This window comes from Pseudophryne corroboree, chromosome 8 (assembly GCF_028390025.1).
Source record: "Pseudophryne corroboree isolate aPseCor3 chromosome 8, aPseCor3.hap2, whole genome shotgun sequence".
In the NCBI taxonomy this organism is placed as follows: Eukaryota; Metazoa; Chordata; class Amphibia; order Anura; family Myobatrachidae; genus Pseudophryne; species Pseudophryne corroboree.
The window spans coordinates 45,475,177-45,482,478 of NC_086451.1; the positions used below are offsets into that span (position 1 = coordinate 45,475,177).

At 44.0% G+C, this 7,302-nt stretch overlaps 2 pseudogenes; one reads left to right on the top strand and one right to left on the bottom strand.

Moving 5' to 3' along the window:
• Nucleotides 1–4,679: 4,679 nt before the first annotated feature.
• On the bottom strand, nucleotides 4,680–4,798 carry LOC134950057 (5S ribosomal RNA; annotated as a pseudogene).
• Nucleotides 4,799–6,668: 1,870 nt separating this feature from the next.
• LOC134953915 (5S ribosomal RNA) lies at nucleotides 6,669–6,787 on the top strand (annotated as a pseudogene).
• Nucleotides 6,788–7,302: the final 515 nt, after the last annotated feature.

A 7,302-nucleotide genomic window follows, 5' to 3' on the forward strand; every position in this document is an offset into this window, starting at 1 on the left:
ACATAACACCTGAGGAACTGCTCCAAGGACTGGTTCACCCTTTCAGTCTGCCCATTAGACTGCGGATGGTAGCCTGACGACAAGCTGACAGAAATCTGGAGATCGGAACAAAATGCCCTCCAGAATTTGGCCACAAACTGGGATCCGCGGTCAGAGACCACATCAAGTGGTAACCCGTGGAGACGCACAACATGCAGCATAAATAATTCAGACAGGCGTCTGGCCGATGGCAGCCCAACCAGTGGAACGAAGTGCGCCATCTTCGAAAACCTGTCAACGACAACCCAGATGGCTGTCATCCCCGAGGATTTGGGCAAGTCCACCACAAAATCCATTGAAATGTGGGTCCATGGCTTAGATGGGATAGAGAGTGGATGTAATGGGCCAACAGGAACCCCTCTAGGAGTCTTATTTCGGGCACAGATGTCACATGCCCGAACCCACTGATCCACATCCTTAGCCACCGAGGGCCACCACACCGCCCTAGATAGCAACTCCCAAGTTCTGGCAATACCCGGGTGACCTGCCGACTTCTTGGCATGGAATTCCAGGAACACTCGCTGTCTTAACCTAGGAGGCACAAACAAAAGACCTACCGGAAGGTCTGGAGGAGCCTGCTCCTGTGCTCTAAGGACTAATGATAAGAGGTCCTGGGTAATGCCCACTTTAATACATGATGGGGAAACAATGGGCAACGGCTCCTCGGTGGTCTCCTGGATTGGAGCAAAACTCAGCGAGAGCGCATCAGCCTTGATGTTTTTTGACCCAGGGCGATATGTTATCAAAAAATTAAAGCGAGCAAAAAACAAAGCCCATCGTGCCTGCCTGGCATTGAGACGCTTCGCTGACTCTAAATATGCCAGATTCTTATGGTCAGTGAGAATTGAGACCACAAACTTAGCCCCCTCAAGCCAGTGTCTCCACTCCTCGAGTGCATCCTTAATAGCCAACAATTCCCGGTTACCCACGTCATAATTCATCTCGGCAGGCGAAAATTTACGGGAAAAGTAAGCACAGGGATGAAGGCGATTATCAGACACTCCCATCTGAGAAAGCACTGCCCCAATACCCATCTCAGAGGCATCCACCTCCACCACAAAAGGACGCTCTGGATCTGGGTGTCGCAGCACCTTGGCCGAAACAAATGCCCTTTTGAGATGGGCAAAAGGCGCTTTAGCCTCACAAGACCAGTGAGCAACATCCGCCCCTTTCTTAGTGAGTGCCACCAAGGGCGCCACTATAGACGAAAATCCAGCGATAAATCGTCTATAAAAATTCGCAAAGCCCAGGAAACGCTGAAGCGCCTTCAAACTAGTGGGCTGCACCCAATCCAGGACTGCCTGTACCTTGGAACCCTCCATTTGGAAACCTTCTGGGGAGATAATATATCCTAGAAATGCGATTTGCTGAACTTCAAATTCGCACTTCTCCAGCTTCGCCCCAAGCCGGTGGTCTCTGAGTTTCTGGAGGACTAAGCGTACATGCTTCCGATGTTCCTCCAGGGAATGGGAGAAGATTAGGATGTCATCTAAGTATACAACTAAGAATCTATCCAAATATTCCCTGAGCACATCATTCATGAAATCCTGGAAGACTGCCGGGGCATTACAGAGCCCAAAAGGCATCACCAAATATTCATAATGCCCTGAGTGGGTATTAAAGGCAGTCTTCCATTCATCCCCCTCTCTTATTCGGATTAGATTGTACGCACCGCGTAGGTCAATCTTAGAAAAAATGGTGGCAGTACGAAGCTGGTCAAACAAGACCGAAATGAGAGGCAGTGGGTATGAGTTTTTAATCGTGATACGGTTCAATTCCCTGAAGTCGATGCAGGGTCGCAACGAACCGTCCTTTTTACCCACGAAGAAGAACCCCGACCCAACTGGAGACTGTGAAGGTCTGATAAATCCCTTAGCCAAGTTCTCCTGAATGTACTCTGCCATAGCCTGAGTCTCAGGACGTGACAGGGAGTACAACCTGCTCTTGGGAAGCTTAGCATTTGGCAACAAATCAATGGCACAGTCATAGGGGCGATGGGGAGGTAGTACCTCTGCAACTTTTTTGGAGAACACGTCCGCAAAATCTGCATAACACCCTGGCAATCCTGGCAAACTTAGCTGCGAGAGCCTGACTGGAAGGCTCAAGCAACTCCTGAAACAATCAGTACCCCAACTAAGAATCTCCCCAGAGACCCAGTCAAATTGAGGATTGTGGGCCCTTAACCAGGGTAACCCCAACACCAATGGGGCAAAAGTACAGACAGTCACATAAAAGGACAATTTTTCAGAGTGTGTGGCTCCAATAAACAAAGAAATCTGGCTAGTGCAAGAGGTAATTTTACCTTGGGATAATGGTTCCCCGTTTAACCCACAAATCTCAATTTCCGATGCCAAGGGTACTAAGGGAACAGAGTGTTTCAGGGCGAATTGGCGGTCCATAAAAACCCCGTCGGCCCCACTGTCCACAAAGGCCTCAGTCTTGACAGTTTGACCGAGGATCTTCAAGGTCACCGGAATGATAAAAGTCTTCTTGGGAAATTCTGACTTCTGGCCTGACAGGATATTTCCCATCACCCTCAGGCCCTGAAGTTTTCCGGCTTTTCTGGGCATGATACTACCACATGACCTTTATTCCCACAGTACAAACACAACCCCTGCTGTCTCCTCCGCGTCTTCTCACGCGAGGAGAGGCGGGTAGCCCCAATCTGCATAGGCTCCTCGGAAAATTCCTCAGAGTCTTAGGTTCCCTTGGGAAAGAAGGAAATCTCAGTCTCCCTTTCAAGCCTACGCTCTCTCAGCCGTCTATCCACCCGGATGGATAACTGCATGAGCTGATCCAAGCTATCAGGCAAGGGATATTGTACCAGTTGGTCCTTTATCTGGTTAGAAAGACCTCTTCGGTACTGGTGTCTCAGGGCTGGGTCATTCCACTGGGTATCATGGGCCAACCTCCGAAACTCCGTACAGTAAACCTCAACTGGCCTTCGCCCTTGCTTAAGGATCGAAATCCTAGCCTCGGCTGAGGCCGTCTTGTCAGGGTCATCATACAACATGCCCAGTGCCGTAAAAAAAGCATCAACACTTTTAAGCGACGGACAGTCAGGCTGCAACCCATATGCCCAGACCTGTGGGTCTCCTTGTAGCAAGGACATCACTATGCCCACCCGCTGAATCTCCGACCCAGAAGACTGAGGCCTAAGCCGGAAGTATAGCTTGCAGCTCTCCTTGAAACAAAAGAACTGCGAGCGATCTCCAGAAAAACGATCCGGGAGATTTACTTTCGGCTCCTTAACCCCTGCAGGTGCTGCTGCTGCGGGAGCTCCGCCAGCAGCCTGGGAGGTGTGCATTTTAATGGACAAATCATTAAATTGTCGAGTCAGGACCTGCACCTGATCGACCACCTGTTGCAACGTATTTTGAGGGGTATGCTCCATATTCCCACAAAATTTCAACAGGAGTATTAGGCTGCTGAATATGTTATGCACACCAGTGCCTGCAGGAAAGTACTGGTGTCAGAACTGTTATGCACTCCAGTGCCTGCAGGAATGTAGTGGTGTTTGAACTGTTATGCAAAACAAATGGACTCACAGACAGACTGGGGAATATGACATAACGTACACAGAAGGTGATAGGGTAACAAAATACACACAAAGTGAACAGAGAAGCCCAGAGGCTAAGGAACTGGGTATCTCCCTTGTATTAGAAATGCTCAGATGGGAAAAGCAAGATGTTGTGTTTTAATACGTAGAGAACCCGAAATGCTGTTGCTAAGGGCAACAGCAAAACCCTAAAGGGTTACCAACGGGTGTGGCAGTAAACTCCTTGGTCAGAGATGGAATGATAGACACAAGGAGAGTCTCCACAATCCTAATTCTCACTTGCAGTGCACAGGTTCAGCTTACTGCCACTAAACTGACCCCTGACACCTAGCACAGTGAGACAGGATTAGACAGGCAAGTCTTAGAATACAGCCGCAAACTTGCTAAGTTCACAGAGTAGTAACAGAACCCCAGCAAGCTAAACGACTGACTCCAGTCTTACTGCTAGGTCTGGATTGGCAGAGTGTAATACCAAATCCCCAGGCCTATTTGCAGTAAGCAACAAACAAATACAAAGCTACACAGTACTGGTTAACTTTCAGGAACTGACTAACCAACAAAGATTCAGCAGCATCTGCTTAACCTGAAAAGAGGCCTTATAAAGCAGGTGCTGTCCACGCCCCACTCAGACCTCACAGACTGTGAGCACAAAAACCAGCACCGGATCCCATGCCTGTAACCACTGCACAGCAAAAGACCCGAACCGGAGTATCAGCTGCGCTCAGGTTACTCCGCTAGCACTTGTCTCCCGGTTGCCATGACGACGTGGCAGCACAGGGCAGGAGACCCTAACAACAACAATGAAATAAACTGAATCAACAAATGATTAATAACAATTAAATGCTAATATAAGCATAATGAATTCCGACTGCCAAAATGCAATAAGAGTGCTCTAAGAATTAAAACGTTTGGAGGGCAGATAAGCTGCCAATGTGTGTAGGCCCCGCAATAGTCCAAATAACGACAGTTGGAAGCATAGAAGTATTATAGAAATTATAGACTGTAGTATTCGTAGGATGAAAAACATAGCAAGATGAATCTGCTGTCAGTGTTAGACTCTGAGCAAAACGGACCAATGTGAGTTCTACTACACTGGGTCTTCCTCAATGGTCGCCCACTGGAGTACTGACCCAGTCCAACACTGATTAGCTTCCAAGATCAGACGGCTTTGGCCGTTTCCAGTGTGGTATGATCGTAGAAGAGAAACGAGCGATGACAGAGACTCAGGAATCACTGATGAGAGTTCACGAAATGTATAGTATGGAGGAAAAAGATGGATCTGCTGCCAACGTTAGACAGGGATAAACCCTGAATCAATGGTGAGAGTCCACGAAAAGATAGATTAGATAGGGAAACAGAAGACTGGCAAAAAGAAAGCACTTAAGATAATTTAAAGTTTGTAAATAAATATCCAAAGAGCATTTCACAGTAATAATTGCTGATAACAGTTACTGCCATATAATAGAGAAACAGATAAAACACCTGTGCTTGGCTATAGATGAACTAGATAAATTGTGGTCAGATTTTTCACAGCAGTGGTAGGAATAACAAAGTATCCTAAGCATGAAAAAAAGTACCCAAAAATGTTTCTAAATGCCAGATACAAGCAAGTATCGATAATTGAGCAGAAAGGAGAGGATAACAATGTAATCAGTACTCAAGCTCTGAACATATAAATACATATAATAGGTATGCAGAAATATATTGCAAATTTAAACACAGTTAAATACAGTAAATGGCTTCAGATATAGCATTGTTGAGCAATTGAAGACTAATTCACATGTTTGCATCAATCAGGTTCTTTTAATAAGACAAATAGTGATTGATATAAATAATAATTGATGCCACTGAATACGTTGTTACCAAGGTTCAATATATTTTCTTTTAAAAAAAGGGGATGGGGTTGATGGGCATTATTGAAATGCTGAAAAAGGAATGATAATTGATAGATAAATATACATGTATTGTAAAGAAAAGTGCAAATAATTTTACCAAATAGAGTTGATAAGCAGTATGTGAAATAATGGGGAATGAATAAGTATATAGATAGATGCTTATCACAAAATATTCCAAGGGAGTAACAATTAATAGGATGGGGGATTTAGAAAAGGAAGCAGTGGAGAAATAGTGGTAATTAGAATGCTATGGGTAAAAAACAATGTACTGATATTACCCGTAGCAAATGTAGGATAAGGAATCCCAATCCTGATGTGTGTGATCACTGTCACTAAAGGAGATGCCCGCGGTGACCGCGAAGAGAGAACACCAGTCACCGTCCTGTGCCCGTGGAAGACCTTGGCTGCCAGTAGTAAGGTAAAGTTCCGTTTATTACAGCAGCGGTTCTCCGGGAATGAAGGGTGCCCATCAACCCCATCCCCTTTTTTTAAAAGAAAATATATTGAACCTCGGTAACAACGTATTCAGTGGCATCAATTATTATTTATATCAATCACTATTTGTCTAATTAAAAGAACCTGATTGATGCAAACATGTTAATTAGTCTTCCATTGCTCAGCAATGCTATATCTGAAGCCATTTACTGTATTTAACTGTGTTTAAATTTGCAATATATTTCTGCATACCTATTATATGTATTTATAGGTTCAGAGCTTGAGTACTGATTACATTGTTATCCTCTCCTTTCTGCTCAATTATCGATACTTGCTTGTATCTGGCATTTAGAAACATTTTTGGGTACTTTTTTCATGCTTAGGATACTTTGTTATTCCTACCACTGCTGTGAAAAATCTGACCACAATTTATCTAGTTCATCTATAGCCAAGCACAGGTGTTTTATCTGTTTCTCTATTATACGCCAGTAATTGTTATCAGCAATTATTACTGTGAAATGCTCTTTGGATATTTATTTACAAACTTTAAATTATCTTAAGTGCTTTCTTTTTGCCAGTCTTCTGTTTCCCTATCTAATCTATCTTTTCGTGGACTCTCACCATTGATTCAGGGTTTATCCCTGTCTAACGTTGGCAGCAGATCCATCTTTTTCCTCCATACTATACATTTCGTGAACTCTCATCAGTGATTCCTGAGTCTCCGTCATCGCTCGTTTCTCTTCTACGATCATACCACACTGGAAATGCCCAAAGCCGTCTGATCTTGGAAGCTAATCAGTGTTGGGCTGGGTCAGTACTCCAGTGGGCGTCCATTGAGGAAGACCCAGTGTAGTAGAACTCACATTGGTCCGTTTTGCTCAGAGTCTAACACTGACAGCAGATTCATTTTGCTATCTTTTTCATCCTACGAATACTACAGTCTATAATTTCTATAATACTTCTATGCTTCCAACTGTCGTTATTTGGACTATTGCGGGGCCTACACACATTGGCAGCTTATCTGCCCTCCAAACGTTTTAATTCTTAGAGCACTCTTATTGCATTTTGGCAGTCGGAATTCATTATGCTTATATTAGCATTTAATTGTTATTAATCATTTGTTGATTCAGTTTATTTCATTGTTGTCTTATCAAGTACCAGCATTTATTTGCTAGCTACTTTGTCATATTATCTGAAAGTTACTCTATTGACCACTGACTTATTCTTATTCGATGATATAAATAAAAGTTATATTTTATACTTACATTTATCTTTAATCTTTCATATATTATTCAAAAGTAAAAGAGTGCGCCCACAAAAGAGTCTCTTTTTTCTTCTTACTGTTGTTGTTAGCATACCCATTGACTCAGGGTG